Below are 15442 nucleotides of genomic sequence, written 5' to 3' on the forward strand. Positions count from 1 at the left end.
GTCTATTTTCTTAATTTTCTTTTAGTTGATTTAATCAAGAACACAATTACTTTGTGTCAAAGCTTACCCTAAAGCAGCAGCTCTGTTGCATAATTAAAAAAAAAAAAAAGTATCTTCCTGAATGTAGTAATGAGTGCAAGATGATAAAACCATAGCCACGTGCATGCGGGATGCTTCTCCCATCCCTGAGGTCTGCTGGGAATTGAGGGCTGGAAACTGTTCTGTAGCACGTGACATGGCACTCATTCCTTGACCAGGAAACAGATCGTGGCCACCTAACAGGAGGTGGGAAGCACAGCAGTGCATTTCTAACCAGTTAAGACCAGTCAGTTACACGCAACCACATTCAAGAGTGATTTTTTTGTTTGTTTGTTTTGAGAGCAATTTGGTTTTTTTTTTTTCTGATTTCAAACTTTATTACAAAGCCATAGTAAACAAAACACTGTACTACACTGTACAGGCATAAAAAACAAACATATACACCAGTGGAACAAAATTGAGAATCCAAGAATAAATCCATGTAAATACATTCAACTAATATTTGACTAGGGAGCCAAGAATACTCAATGGGAGAAGCACAGTCCTCAATAAATGGTGCTGGGAAAACTGATTATTCACATGCCAAAGTATGAAATTATATCCCTACTTTATAACACTCACATAAACTGTGAAAATAGATTTAAAGATTTAAATACAGAACTGTGATACATATAAGAAAACATAGGGGTAAATCTCCTTGAAATTGCTTTGGTAATGATTTTTTTTTTTTTAATATAACAGCAGTAGCACAAATAACAAAACCAAAAATAAACAAGTGGGGCTGCATCAAACTAGAAAGCTTCTGTATAGCAAAAGAAACCATCAGCTAATTGAAAGGCAACCTACTGAATGGGAGTAAGTATTTGCATACCATCTATCTGATAAGGGATTAACATCTAAATATTTAAGAAATTCATGCAACCCACACACCATTTGTTCATTGCAGCAATATTTACAATAACCATGATATGGAAGCAACCTAAAAATCCATCAACAGAGGATTGGATAAAGATGATGTAGTACATATATGCAATGGAATATTAGCCATAAAAAGAACAAAATCATGCTATTTGCAGCAACATGGGATGGACCCAGAGGTTGTCATAGTGAGTAAAGTAAGTCAGATAGAGAAGATAGATATACTCCTATAAGAACACATTGGGGATGTAAAGTAAGTAGCCTCCAACTAATAAAAATAAATGAAAAAAAAAACCCAAAAAACAAAGAAAACATAGGGGAAAATCTCCTTAACATTGGTGTTGATAATGATTTTTTTTTAAACATGACAGCAATAGCATTAAAAACAAAAGCAAAAATAAACAATATCATATGACATCACTTATATGTGGAATATAGAAAGTGATATGAATGAACTTACTTACAAAATAGATTCACAGAAGTATAAAACAGTCTTGTGATTACCGGGGAAGAGAGGAGGGGAAAAATAAATTGGGAAACTGGGATTGATGTAGATATACTACTATATATAAAATAGATAACTGATAAGGACCTGCTATACAGCACAGGGAACTCTACTCAATACTATGTAATGGCCTACAAGGAAAAAGAATTTAATAAAGAGTGAATATATGTATAATGTATTCACTTTGCTGTATAGCAGAAAGTACCACCATGTTGTTAATGCTACTCCTTGTCTCTTCTAAGACAGAACTTTTCTATACATTTGCTAATCCACAATACCTTTGTGTTCTTTTTGTGAGTTTTTACTAACTGTATTCATTTGCTCAGTTTAGCTGTGGAGTCAATACCAACAACTTATATGAGATCAGAGCTGGTCACAGTTTGTCAGGGGCACGTGGTGGCAAGCTCTTCCAGTGTGCTTTCTAGTCTTGTATCAATTTGATGTGATAGTCATCTTAATGTGCTAACTTAGCCTGTCTTCTTTACTTCAAAATACAGTATTGTCAGGCGAGTGTATGCCCCTTGGTTCTGTCTCATCACAACAAAAGTTGGGAGTGACAGACATTAAAGCCCTCGGCGTGTCACAGCTCTCAGATCTTGGACAGACCGTGTGGTAGCTCTCAGGTCTCGAATGGACCACGTTATAGCTCTTAGGCAAATCAGTGTTACAGCTCCGTGTTACAGCTCTATTTTATTTAGATAACAGCAGGAAAATCCATCCTCGAGGCGTGAGGGCATGTCGACCCAAAGACGCGAAGAAAAGAACGCCCCAATGCGTGGGAGAAAGAGAGCAAGCGCTTGGCTCCTCCTTTTATATGTTTTTTCCTCCCCCTGGGCCTGCGCTATGCAAATTGGGTTAGCCAGGAGTGCCGTTTGTTCTACCTGAGGTCTTCACTCCTGTCTTGGGACCTTCCTTTGACCTTCCTCTGTTCTATTTTCACGGGCTTTTCCCTTCCTCGTCTTTTAGCCACCGCCATTTTGGATTCCGGTTTCCTATTCTAACTACCTAACATTCCCCCCTCAAGAGATGGGAGGCCCAGTTCTTTGGGAATAGGGGAATTGAGGTCTTTCTGGCTACTTCCTGATGAATTGGGACAGCGAGGGGGTATTGGGCCTCCCCTTCTTGCTAGTCTCAGGCCTCAGAGTCCTCATAGCAGTGTCCATCTAAGGGTGAGTGATATTTTCCATGGTCGGCTGTAGTTTTGTATCTTTGTTGAACTGGCACCACATGTTGTAGCTGGTTGACCTTAACTGGAGGTCTTCTGGAATCTGAGGCTGAGCCGCGTGAGCTTTCTGCTGAGTTCGTTTATCCGCTCTCCTAGTCTCCAGCACGATGCGCCTCTTGTCAGTTCCCCTGCAATGGGTTTTCTTCCCGTTCCACTTTAACCACGGGAGCTTTCGCTGAGTTGGGCTCCTCCTAGGCGTGGCCTCCTCCTCGCAGCGGCCACGTGGAAGTTGTTTCAACCAGATTAAATTTAAGTCACGGCACCATAGATGTCAGGCGAGTGTATGCTCCTTGGTTCTGTCTTGTCACAACCAAGATTTGGAGCGATGGACATTAAAGACCTTGGCGCGTCACAGCTCTTGGGTCTTGGGCAGACGGTGTTATAGCTCTCAGATCTCGAACGGACCGTGTTATAACTCTTAGACAAATCAGTGTTAGAGGTCTATTTTATTTAGATAACAGCAGGAAAATCCATCCTCGAGGCGTGAGGGCATATTGACCCAAAGACGCGAAGAGAACACCCCAGCATGCGGGAGAGAGAGAGCGAGAGCAATGTTTTTTTAAACAATATTCAACTCTGAAGAAAATAGACTTCTCCATTGATTCTAGATGGAGGTGAGAACAAGGGAAGAGGAAAAACTGGAGGAACTAGTGTAAGGAAGAAATAAATAATGAGTCACGTGTGACTCACAATTTTTACATCACAACAATCAGTAGTATAAAGCAAATTTGGGAACAGAGCACCAAATCTGAACTACAAATTGGGTTAAAAAACTTCCCCCAAAGAAATGGGTATCTTTATCCACGCCTCTCTTCAACTTGGAAATGTATTTTGATAAAGTTCCGGAGCATGACAGCTACTTTAGGTACAGGACTTAGTACTTGGCTTCCCCTGTTCTTGGCCAGTGTGGAATCAGAAATCAACACAGAAGAGAGTCAGCAGGTGAGCTGTGAGGCTGAGGGAGTGGAAGGAGAGTGGACAAAGGCAGAGATGTCACCTGCTTCCCTGGTAGCTCAGACGGTAAAGAATCTGCCAGCAGTGCAGGAGACTTGGGTTCAATCCTTGGGTTGGGAAGATTCCCTGGAGAAGGAACCAGCAACTCACTCCAATATTCTTGCCTGCAGAATTCCATGGACTTGGGAGCCTGGTGGATTATAGGCCGTAGGGTTGCAAAGAGGTGGACATGACTGAGCCACTTTTACTTTCACAAGCCCACTACAATGGGCAAGAGAAAGGTATATATGAATGCACACACACATACACATATACACATACAATACACTGGCATGTATGTTTATATTACATGCTATAAAATCCCATGGACAGAGGAGCCTGACAGGTTAGTCTGTAGGGTCACAAAGAGTTGGAGTCAGTTGAGTGACTAAACCACTACCACCACCTGCTAAAATAATTTGTGTGTGTACACGTGTATGTGTTTGTGAGACTCAACACTAGCCTAGGGCTTTTAAACTTTGACATTGTTGATGTTTTAAGTCTTTGCTTCAGGGGGCCGTCATATGCATTGTAGAATGTTTAGCAGCATCCCTGGTCTCTATCCACTGGATGCCAGTATCCCCCTTCATCCCTTGGTTGCAATAAACAGGAATGTCTCCAGACACTGCCAAATGATGCTGGGGTACAAAATCCATTCAAGTTGAGAACTACTACACTAGGCCAACGTTTTCTCGAGCCACAATCCAGGAACCTGCATTTTTTATAACTTTCCCAGCCAACTTGAATGCTGCTGTCCAAGGCACCACATTTTGCAAATGCCTCACTAACAGGAGCTTCCATCAAGTGGGGATTAAGTCATAATTATCTTGTGAGTTCCTTGCAGCTAACACACATCATAGCTTGTAACATGTGATTAAGACGTGTGTTCTGAATGATGGAGAACATTTTTTTTAGGTTAGAGAGTTCTCTGAGAGAAGAATCAGGCCCCATTTCACCTCAGTGGCTAGAGGCTACTTTTACTCATGCTCACAGAAAGGAGGGCAGGAATGGGTGACTGAGGTTGATGGAGTTGAATTACGCTTCTCTGAGGCATCTGTGCTGAGTCCAACTCGGGCTTTATCATCATCATCTGTATGGATCCTGGAGACTTTCTTCCCCAAGAATCTGAACATCATGCTATGTTTGGGTTTTTGTTTCCAAGTCATAAAATAAAACTCAATTTCAGTTCTACACACAGAGAGTCAAAGGTATGTCAGCAAAGTTTGGCCATGGTACTTATTTTGTCTCATGAAAATCTTGAGCAAACAGTGACCTCTGAGAAGTACCCACTGGGCTGATAAAAACAAAATCTTTTTCTTTCTTCACTGCCTATTCAGAAAATCAAGGCCTGCCTTAAGAATCAAGCCTGAACCAAATTCCTTTCATTTTTCCCATCAATTAATGTTCCCAAGTCCAGTCAAACTGTTGCTCATATTATTGTTTTGGTTTCCTATTGCTGATCTAACAAATTACCACACTGCCTTGGTGACTTAAAATAACACACATTTATTATCTCACAGTTCTAGAGATTAAAAGTCTGAAATCAATTTCACTGGGCTAAAATCAAAGTGTCGGCAGGGCTGTGTTCCTTCTAAAGACTCCCAGGAGGAATCTGCGTCCTTGTCTCTTCCAACTTCTGGGTTCTTTCTGGTCTTCTTTCTCCATCATCAAAACCATCAGTAGCATCTTCAAATCTCTCTCTGAACCTGGCTCTTACTTCCATCATCATGTCCCCTCTAACTCTGACCCTTCCACTTCACCTTTTTAAGGACTCTTAAAAAAAGGGCCCATCCAGACAATCCAGGATAATCTCTCCATTTCAAAATCATTTTGTTGTTCAGTCACTCAGTTGTGTCCCACTCTTTGTGACCCCATGGACTACAGCACACCAGGCTTCCTGGTCCTTCACTATCTCCCACAGTTTTCTCAAACTCATGTCCATTTAGTCGATAATGCCATCCAACCATCTCATCCTCTGTCACCCCCTTCTCCTTCTGCCCTCAATCTTTCCCAGCATCAGGGTCTTTTCCAATGAGTTGGCTCTTCACAACAGATGGCCAAAGTATTGGAGCTTCAGTTTCAGCATCAGTCCTCTCAATGAATATCCAGGGTTGATTTCCTTTAGGATTGACTGGTTTGATCTCCTTGCTGTCCAAGGAACTTTCAAGAGTCTTCTCCAACCCTACAGTTCAAAAGCATGGATTCTTGGTGTTCAGCCTTCTTTATGGTTCAGCTCTCACATCCGTACATGACTACTGGAAACATCCTTAACTAAAATCATATCTGCAAAGTCACTTTTGCCATATAAGGTGACAATCACAGGTTTGGGGGATTAGGATATGAACATCTCAATGGTCAGAGAGCACACTATTATGCCTACCAAAGTTATTATTAAAGAAATGACATTTCATTTCACTGTGTAGCACCAAATGTAATGTTTCAGCTCTAATGTCACTACAATGCACTAACTATAATAATCTTCCTATCAGCTTTTCCCTCCCTGAACAAGCTAGTTTTTCCCATATTTTACAAAAAAGGAAAAGACAGCCAGGAACTTCTGTTTGAAGCAAGGTTATATGGTACTGAACTGAACAAGTTCCTCACTTCCCATTTATTCCTCTCCCTCTGCTCATCTCTAGTTATCTCATTCTACCTTTTAGAAGGTGACACTCCATTCAGACAATCTGAGTTTCTCATCTTGCTCACTCTCTTCTTATTGTCAGAGGCCAATCATCGGTGCTGATGGACATCTTCAAGAACATTTTGGATGTTAAGAAAGGAGGAAACCATCCTGTTTGCCAACAGGTCTCTTCAGGGCCCCTATATTAAAGTTCCCACCAAGTTGTATGATTTGTCACCCTCTGGCCCTTGACAATAAGCCCTGCAGGGACTTCAGTGTCCTCTGATGGCCAGAGAGATGATCCCCCGAGAGTCTGATTGTATTCATCATGTTCAGAGATACCTGCAGGAGATTTCAGAGAAACTGAAGGTGGGGGGCGGGAGTGGAGCGAGGTTGGGGTTGGATGGTGCCACAGCCAGGCCTCTCCTGTTGCTAGCTCTAGGCTTATTATCAGCAGCTGCCTGGGTGAGCAGGCTCAGCCTAACTGTGGAGATAGCAGTGGACTTCAAGTGCACGAGGAGGCAGGGCCAAAGGTCATAATTTTGTGAAATAAATATGAGAGTCATAAATAAATAGATGATGTAAAGGTGTTGATTCTTTTCACTAACACCATTTTAAAAGAGGGTTTCCATTATGTGTTTGCTTAAGCCTCATATCTAAAGGTAAAATTCATCTGTCTTCCTCTCTGAGTCCTGGTTCTTTGCTCTTTCTTGTCACTTAGCTGAATGGCAGAGTTTTTTTTTTTTTTTCCCTTAATGTTTCTGCTTTGAAAAAGAAAGTTTCAAATTTCTTCCTCTTCCCCAAACCCAGCTTTTGCCACAGGCACACACACAAATCATTGATAAAAACTGGGATACTGTTTGAGGCAAATTCCAACTGGTTGGAAGTTTCCACGAATATTTTATTCCCTGTCTTTGTCCATTTTAGAAACAGGAAGATAAGACCACCCTTGAGGACCAACCTCCAATGCGATCTCTGAGCAAAGGCCCTGCAACCCGAGGGATAAAAAAGCTCTGGGAATCAGAACAGATCTGCCAACTCCAGTTCATTTGGTGTCTGTGGATGGGAGCTGAGGGCTGAGGGACGCCTGGAGCAGAAGCAGTAATCTGTCCTAGAGGATGTGACACCTCTTTCCAAGGCTCACTGAACAGAGAGGTAGGACTTGCCGATAAGGGCCCTGAGAATCTGGCCTTGCTGGCAAGCATGGGAGGTTCCCTCTCTGAAACAATCAACAAATAAACAAACAAATCCACAGGAGAACACCCTCCTGATGTTTCAGATTCCCAGACACCTTCCAGACCACCCCGGTAGGATGTTTTTCAACTGCCGTTCTAAAAAAAAAGAAAAAAGTAAAAGAAAGAAAACGAGCCCTTTTCCTTTTCTTGCCATTTTTATCCAAGTTCAACCTTTCATCATCATGTAAGTAGTCAAAGCTGTTACAAGCCTACCGCTGACACATCAAACGTTTTATCTACAGTCTGGCCCACTTCCAGGGAGATGAAAAGAACGATCATTCAGAACTCACACCTCCTGTGAGTTATAAGCCATTCCTGAAAGGAAGGAAATAACACCATTGTGCAGGAGGAAGGGCATTTTTCATGTTCCCCAGGCTGTCTGCGCTGTAGCAAAGCTGGTTATGCGCTAAGGAGGAAGCCACACGTAAGCCTTTGGTTGGAGGCAAGTGTCTAGAAATACTGTCCCACAGTATGCTGATGGACTGCTGGTCAAATCCTTTCTGTTGACCTTTAAGTTTTGACACCAGAAGCAGTTTATGTAATATACCACATGCTTCATATTGTTTTATTTTGCTTCCATAGTCTTTCATTTGGATTTATTATTTGCCCAAACTGGGTTGAGAGTTCACTAAGGATAGAAGCTAGGTTAATCTTCCTTTTGTCTTCCTCAAGTGCTTCTCTCCTCCCAGCTCCACAGCTAGACCACAGTAGCATCAGAAGTGCCTGGTTTTCAGTTAAACACCTACTTGCACAGTTGTCAGTTAAAACTGGAATAATTCAAAAACATTTGTGCCCCAGTAATGTTTCCTAAGGTCTAAAAATATCTGTTGCCTTAAAATGAATTAGTCTTAATGAAGATATATCTGGATCTCCTTACTGTATTGACAAAATTGCACTTAGAAGCCTTCAAGATTTTTCATAAATACAGTATACCTGAGAACACTACAGAAAAAAGATTACAGTTAAACTTTAAATTTCTGAGTTGATGAGTCACAGCATTTTGGCTTTTGTTCATCTCTGCAACAAACACTTGAGTTTCTATATGTTAGACACTGTGATCTTTAAATGAAAAATTTCAAAACTTCCGTTCAGTATACATGACTGTACAGGTCTCTACTTTGTATCAAGTGACAATTCCCTAAAATTCTAATAAAATCTAAAATGCTGTAAATATAGTACCCACAGAGTCCTATAAACACTCTAGCCTCTACTGAGGTACACTGTCCAGAGAAACTAGAGGCTTCTAGCACTACTCATTCAAACTAGTGATGTCTGTGGGTATCGGTCTTGTCAACCAATTCTAAGTTTGTGTTTTAAGACAATCAGGATGTAACCCAATTTTGGCAAGCTCTTGGGATGATCATAATCTAGGCCTAATATGATCAAAGGTAAAGAAATGTTACAGGCTATTGGAAATAGTCGTGATGAGGGGCTCCTAGCCTGAGCCAAAGCTTGCATTCTGACAAGTCTGGGCAAATCCAGTGAAATAGAGAAGTTCACCTGTTTGTCTTGTGAGAGCAAACTCCATCCTAAGGGAGGAAGAGATGCAGCACGACAGAATCCCCTAGTTACTGAGTCTAGTTACACAAGGAAGGAATTATTGTGAATATAACTTGGCATCTGTCCCTCAAGCGATCCCAAGTCCAGTGGGATGCCCATGTTGGTCCTGAGGAAGAAAAATGCTGAAAGTAAAGCTGAAAAGAACTGTGAAATATTCAAGTACAGGCCCACTGATTTGGGATCTCTATAATTTAATAGAACACATGGAAAGGAAAATTCAGATGACACTGCTAGTGACCAGAGATCTCCATGATATTAGTGGCAATGTGCAGTCAAAGAGGATGGATGCAGTAGCCATGCCAGGCTGAGAACCAGAGTGACTGGGAAAGTGGGGGGAACAGAGGGGACAATGGCTCACAGACATGAGAGACGATGGGATCTTGTCCAGTGCAGAAAAGAGGTATTTCCTCTATCGTAAACTCTTTTTAGGAAGACTAGGCATCCGCCTAGGAAGATGATCACCATTGGCAATACCTATTATAAAATAGTACCTGTGGACAAAGCATACATATAATCTCTGGCAAATGGACTCATAAGCAGAAAGAGAAAGTGCTTGGCCTCTTGCAGAAACAATGAGTTATGTTAAATTGAGCTTCTCCTGGAATAATATTAGGTGAAGTTCAGAAGCATTGTCTCATAGTCTTGGCCAGAACCTGCTCCAGAGAAGCCGGAAGAGAGTAGGTACCTCAGTGAGGGGGCAGCTGGCTGGAAAGTTTGTCAGGTCATGTGTGAGGTCTGATTGGCTCTGTAAGTATGACAATAAGCCTAGCAACTCAGAGGTTAAGGTTAAATCCTTAACTCTATTAAAAGGAATGAAAAAAAAAAGTTGTCCCTGAGCAACAATCGTATCTTATTTCAGAAAAAGATACAGAAAAGACAGGAGCTCAGGACAAGTTATTTTAGGCCATAGCTAAAACAGAAGGCCAGCTTGTTGGAATTACCATAAACGATAAACGTTTCAACGAAAGCCAAGGACAGCTTCCATGGTTCCTATGATACTAATGGAAGAAGAGTGGAAAGTCACCTTTGATTGGAAACCAGGGGAAGGCCGATCCATTTGAAATAGCTGTCAGGACTTTAGTGATGGGCGGACCAGAGACAAGCAACTCAGAACCCACGCAGCATCTCTCTTTAAAGAGCAGAGCTGAAGCGGAGTATGTGGAAGGAAATGCCCAAGACTCAGGGAGGCAGTGACTCAAATATCAACCATTTTATTTTTCCAAACCAACGGGAGGGTGATGGCAATGTCTCAAAAACAAGCAGACTGAGTGAAAGTTTACACATTGAAGGCGGAACACCTAGCTCTTTTCTTGACCGAGAAATCCTGAAAGTCACTTTTTTAAATTGACCTATGCTATACCCAATGCTTTGGCCACCTCATGCGAAGAGTTGACTCGTTGGAAAAGATCCTGATGCTGGGAGGGACTGGGGGCAGGAGGAGAAGGGGATGACAGAGGATGAGATGGCTGGATGGCATCACCGACCGACTCGATGGACATGGGTTTGAGTAAACTCTGGGAGTTGGTGATGGACAGGGAGGCCTGGCATGCTGCAATTCATGGGGTTGCAAAGAGTCAGACATGACTGAGCGACTGAACTGAACTGATGCTGTTTATAAAGATCCTCATCAACCAGTACTAAAATTTGGTTGCCAAATTCAGAAAATTGTTATAAACAAGTAGTTCAAAGTATATGACCAACTCATGATCAGATCATTGCTAATTCAGATTGGTTGAAAATATTTGTAATCTGAAGAGAGTCTGGCATATGCTCAAGTGTGTAGATTATAGATATTGCCCTTGAAGTGAAGGATTTCTCTGAATTTTTTAGATAGGACATAACATCTTATGTTTTCTAAGTATCTATCTGATAAAGTCTCTTCAGGGATTCTGTGGGTGAGACACCAAAATGGCTCCATTTCTGCCCCCAAAAAATGGCTTAAGTGGAAAATACACTTAGATTTATGTCCTACATTTTACTTAAAATGCATCCTATAGATACTCATGTGCAATGACTATTTCATGCTTTTGTTTTAGGAAGATGTTTCCAGTAGTGCAGGACAAAGACTATGATCCACTGACCTTTTAACTAGTTTAGCCTGGGATAGCCTTTAGGCTCAAGTCTCCCTTCCTCTTTTGTAAATCTTCCCAAGTGGCCTAACTCGAAATCACAAGTGCTCCATTCTCTGGCATCAATTCTGCCTGAAAAATGGTTGCTCTCTGGCGTCCCTGGTGGTCGTCCCTGGTAGTTGCTCTCGGGCGTTCAAAGATTAAGAGACTTCCAAGTCAGTGGACACAAGTTTGATCCCTGCTCCAGGAAGATCCCACATGCCATGGAGCAACTAAGCCCCTGCACCACTACTAGTGAGCCCAAACTCTAGAGCCTGCAAGCTGCAACTATTGAGCCTGAGTGCTGCAACCAGTGAAGCCCACTCACCTAGAGCAAAGGCTTCACCACAACAATAGAAGCCACCACAATGAGAAGCCCAAGCCCGCGCTCTGCAACTAGAGAGTAGCCCCTGAGAGCCACAACTAGAGAAAGCCCATGTACCACAACAATGACCCAGTGTAGCCAAGTAAATAAATATTTTAAAAATGGTTGTTCTCATTTAATAAAAATGCCATGCTAAGGAAACTTGGGCAACCCCACAAAATTCATATGGATTAAAAAATCCATGGTTCTCAAAGGGTCTAATAAGTTTTACTTTGAAAAACAAAGAGTTCTTAATGCTTGCAAATGAAAGGAGCAGTATTGCACTGAAATTGTTCCTAGCAAATGGGTTAAATGATTTGCCTCACAAGTATTCTTAACTGCAAAGGGTAACAGGAATGAAGGAGGAGAGCCTCAGATGTACATGTATCCCAATGTTTGGGACAAAAAGCTGCAAACCCTAATAAGCGGGCCATTTCTTGTATGTAATACTTAGATGTGAGGTCTTTACACTGAAATAGTCTCTCAAAACCCCAAATGTGGTCTATCATTAGAGTTGTAGAAATAACCATTTCCATGCACATGGATACCAAATTCCTGATAATGGGTGATGAATCAAAAATCTGCAGGAAAATAAAGCCTTTTTAAAATTATGAAGTCCTAGTTTGTGAAGGCAAGAGCCTTCACTGTCTCCCTGTGCATTAAGCTCAGAGCGTGTGTGCTGTGACTTCAGCCATGTCTGACTCTGCGGCGCTATAGACTGTAGCCGGCCAGGCTCCTCTCCATGGGATTCTCGAGGCCAGAATACTGGAGTGAGTTACCACGCTCTCCTCCAGGGCATCTTTCCTACCCAGGAATCAAACCCACATCTCCTGTGACTCCTGAATGTAGGCAGATTCTTTACCACTGACCCACTGGGAAAATCCACGCCTTGAACCCAGTACAAGCATGCAGTTTCCAGAGTCTAAATCGAGAAGGAAAATTGGAAATCCACATGGTTCAAAGGAACAAACCCTGAGGTTAAGGGCCCTCTCCTACCCCAGTTCCATCCTTTGCTACTTTGCACTAAATTTAGTTTACTTCTCTATGTTTCAGTTTCTTCATCTGTAAATTAGGAGAAAAAAAAAAAGCAACACCTTTACCCATTCTCACAAGTTCATATAAAGAATCAGATGATGGAGGTACACGTTTTAGCTCAGTGTCTGGTGCACAAATAAGCGCTCATTAAATGTTTAGTTCTTACAAATACTGTAGGGTCAAATTAACTGTAAATCCCAGTCAGCTTCATAAATTAACAAATGAGTGACCTTGGAAATGTATGTAATCTGCATCTTGGTTATTTTATGAGTAAACAATGCCACTTTCCTTACAAAGCTGTTGTGAAAATGTTATGAGTGAATGTGCTTAAAGCACCCAGCACAGAACCTAATCTATAAAAGTTCCTGATAAAAATGGACCTTCAGCACTCTCACTGCTACCCTGTGCGCTTCAGGATTAGCCATTCAAAGTCGGTTTCACAGGCCCAGAGAGCAGGGCTGTGAAAGGTACAGGGCTGCGGTGACTTTCCCTCTGAATCACTTGGAGAACGTTTGTGTTTTCCTTGGCACCAGGAACACACGGAGTAGTCTTTTGGGGTGCACAGTAGTGTATACATCACCCATGTATTTGCATAAAATTTCAAAGCATTTTCTTGATATATGCAGTATGACAGCCGCTGTCACAATGTGTTTATATAAGTTCTATGCGGATTTTATAAAATAAACTTGCAAATGTTTGTTTTCCTAAGGAGGGGTGTGTTTGAGGGTTGGTGGGGATAATCATTTCATCTCCCTCTAGAAAGTAACACATGCTGGCATGCTTCCTCGCTCCATGACCGCAAATAGCTGGTGTTCCCTATGAATACGTGAGGCAACCCCACAGATATAGTAGGTCATTTTTAAAATCTATAATCATTTTAGAAAATGTTTTTTTCCGCATTGAAGGATGCCGTAACCACAATTCATCTGAAGTCTAGAGGGAAGGATAAAATAGTTGGCTGTGACTTCTAGCACAATGAATCCCACAGGCAAATTGTCGTAACCCCAGCTGGCTCTTCATCTTTACAATGAAGGAAGTAGCCAGATGTGAAAGACAATGGCAATTCCTTACCAACACAGGCCAGCATTTACCTCAGTCTTCTTTCAGAGCCACTAGAAGAATTTTCTGGATTGGCTAAATCTTTCCATCAAAAGTATTGAGGTAATATATTCAATTATCTCCTATACCATTTCCTAAACTAGCATTTTGTGGAATCTTTTTCCATCGGAGATTAGCTAGGGGTTCCACGACATACGACTCCTGCCAAGAAATGAATAAGGTTGTGTTGAACAAAGTTAAATGAGTTTTCTTTATTATAGGTCTTTTCTTATCCTTTAATGCATATAAATATCCAATCGGGAGAATATATAAGATGATTTCTCAAACGTATATGACTATAGAACCCCTTTGTCATGGCACATGGACATATTCTGGTACAATATAAAGAGGAACACATTTATAAAATGCTAGTCAACTTCAGTTTACTACTTTGTGTCTGCTCTAAGTATTGACAGCTATAGAAGCCTTCCTCCTTGACACAAATTTCTAGGTGACAATTTTAGAGTAAACAAGTCCTTATATTGAGCAATCAATATTCCTTAATTGAGCAAACAGTTCTACTCCCCAAAGCCTTCCCCTCCATAATGACTATATTAAAAAATATGCTCTTCAAGTTCAATTTAATATTTTATTTTTACAGATTCCAAAAACCACTCTAACAGTGTTTGTTGGTTGGTTGGGTTTGTTGTTTTCTTCAGGATTATCTTCATTTTGGTTTTTTTTTTTTTTTTTTCAGAATTTTCATATATATTACCATAGGGGTAAAAAAACAGAAAAAGAATTCTAGGCTTCCGTGTGGGTTTTTCCCATTTTCATAAACCAGGTCACCCTACCAATGCCTGGCATTTCTAGGATATTTATAAACACTATAGTAGGAAAACTCTACCTCCCACATCCTCTGAAAACATAGCTGGCTACATATTCCCAAGGCAGGCTTTGTGGGCATGTGGTTTCCATGCCTCCAAAAGGGGTGTTTGCAGGATATACTGAGGGATGTTTCAGCCATGTCTTTCTCTTATCTCTTTTATTTTTTTGCCTAGCAAACTTGCTCCAAACTTGCCTCTGGGTGGCCTTAAAAAAGAGACATGTTGTAAACAAATAGAGCCCTTACAGATTCCTCAGTAGGCGGTAGTGTCAGAAACAAGGATACAAGGAAAAGGTGTGTTTACTCTGTCTCTCACTTTGGGTGGGACCTCGTGGGACAACAAGGGAGGCTGTGACAGCCCTGGACTGGGTTAGGTTAAGAAGCTGCAAAGAAGACAGGAGCTTTGGGGGAATCAGGCAAGAACACCACGTTGGGAGCAAGGCCTCTCCTCCACTGTTCTAAAGAGGCAGGGGTCAAAATAGCATAAATTTCACACCCATCTCAAATCCCTCATTGCTTCGACATTGAACTTAAAATAATAACATCAACAAGATGTTATTTTTAAAACTGTTCTAAAAAAGAAGTGGCTTCCTCATTAAACTGTTTTCATTGCTACCCAACCTTCAACTTCATCTCAAGGCGCACACATAATTTTATACTTACAGTCAAGGGCTGTCTCTTTTGTTCACCACTGTATTCCCAGAGACTACCACAATATCTTTTTAAATAAATAATTACAGCTTTTGTTGATAGACTGCAGTACCATTAGGTAAGCCACTTTATGATGAACTCATAAACACTCTCTCCAAATTCCAATTCTGTCTCTAGATAAGAAAGGTTTACACACAGAATCATTCTGCCAGCAATCATATCCCCAGCTAGCTGTCCCTCTTTCCTTATAAAGGAGTTAGCCAGA

At 41.3% G+C, this 15442-nt stretch overlaps 1 protein-coding gene across 1 annotated transcript in view; it reads right to left on the bottom strand.

Annotated features, from left to right (window-relative positions):
* The window catches only part of BMPER (BMP binding endothelial regulator), a 252218-nt gene that overhangs the window by 110803 nt on the left and 125973 nt on the right, over positions 1-15442 (bottom strand). The window lies entirely within an intron of this gene.

Source organism: Muntiacus reevesi, chromosome 6, assembly GCF_963930625.1.
Source record: "Muntiacus reevesi chromosome 6, mMunRee1.1, whole genome shotgun sequence".
Taxonomy (NCBI): Eukaryota; Metazoa; Chordata; class Mammalia; order Artiodactyla; family Cervidae; genus Muntiacus; species Muntiacus reevesi.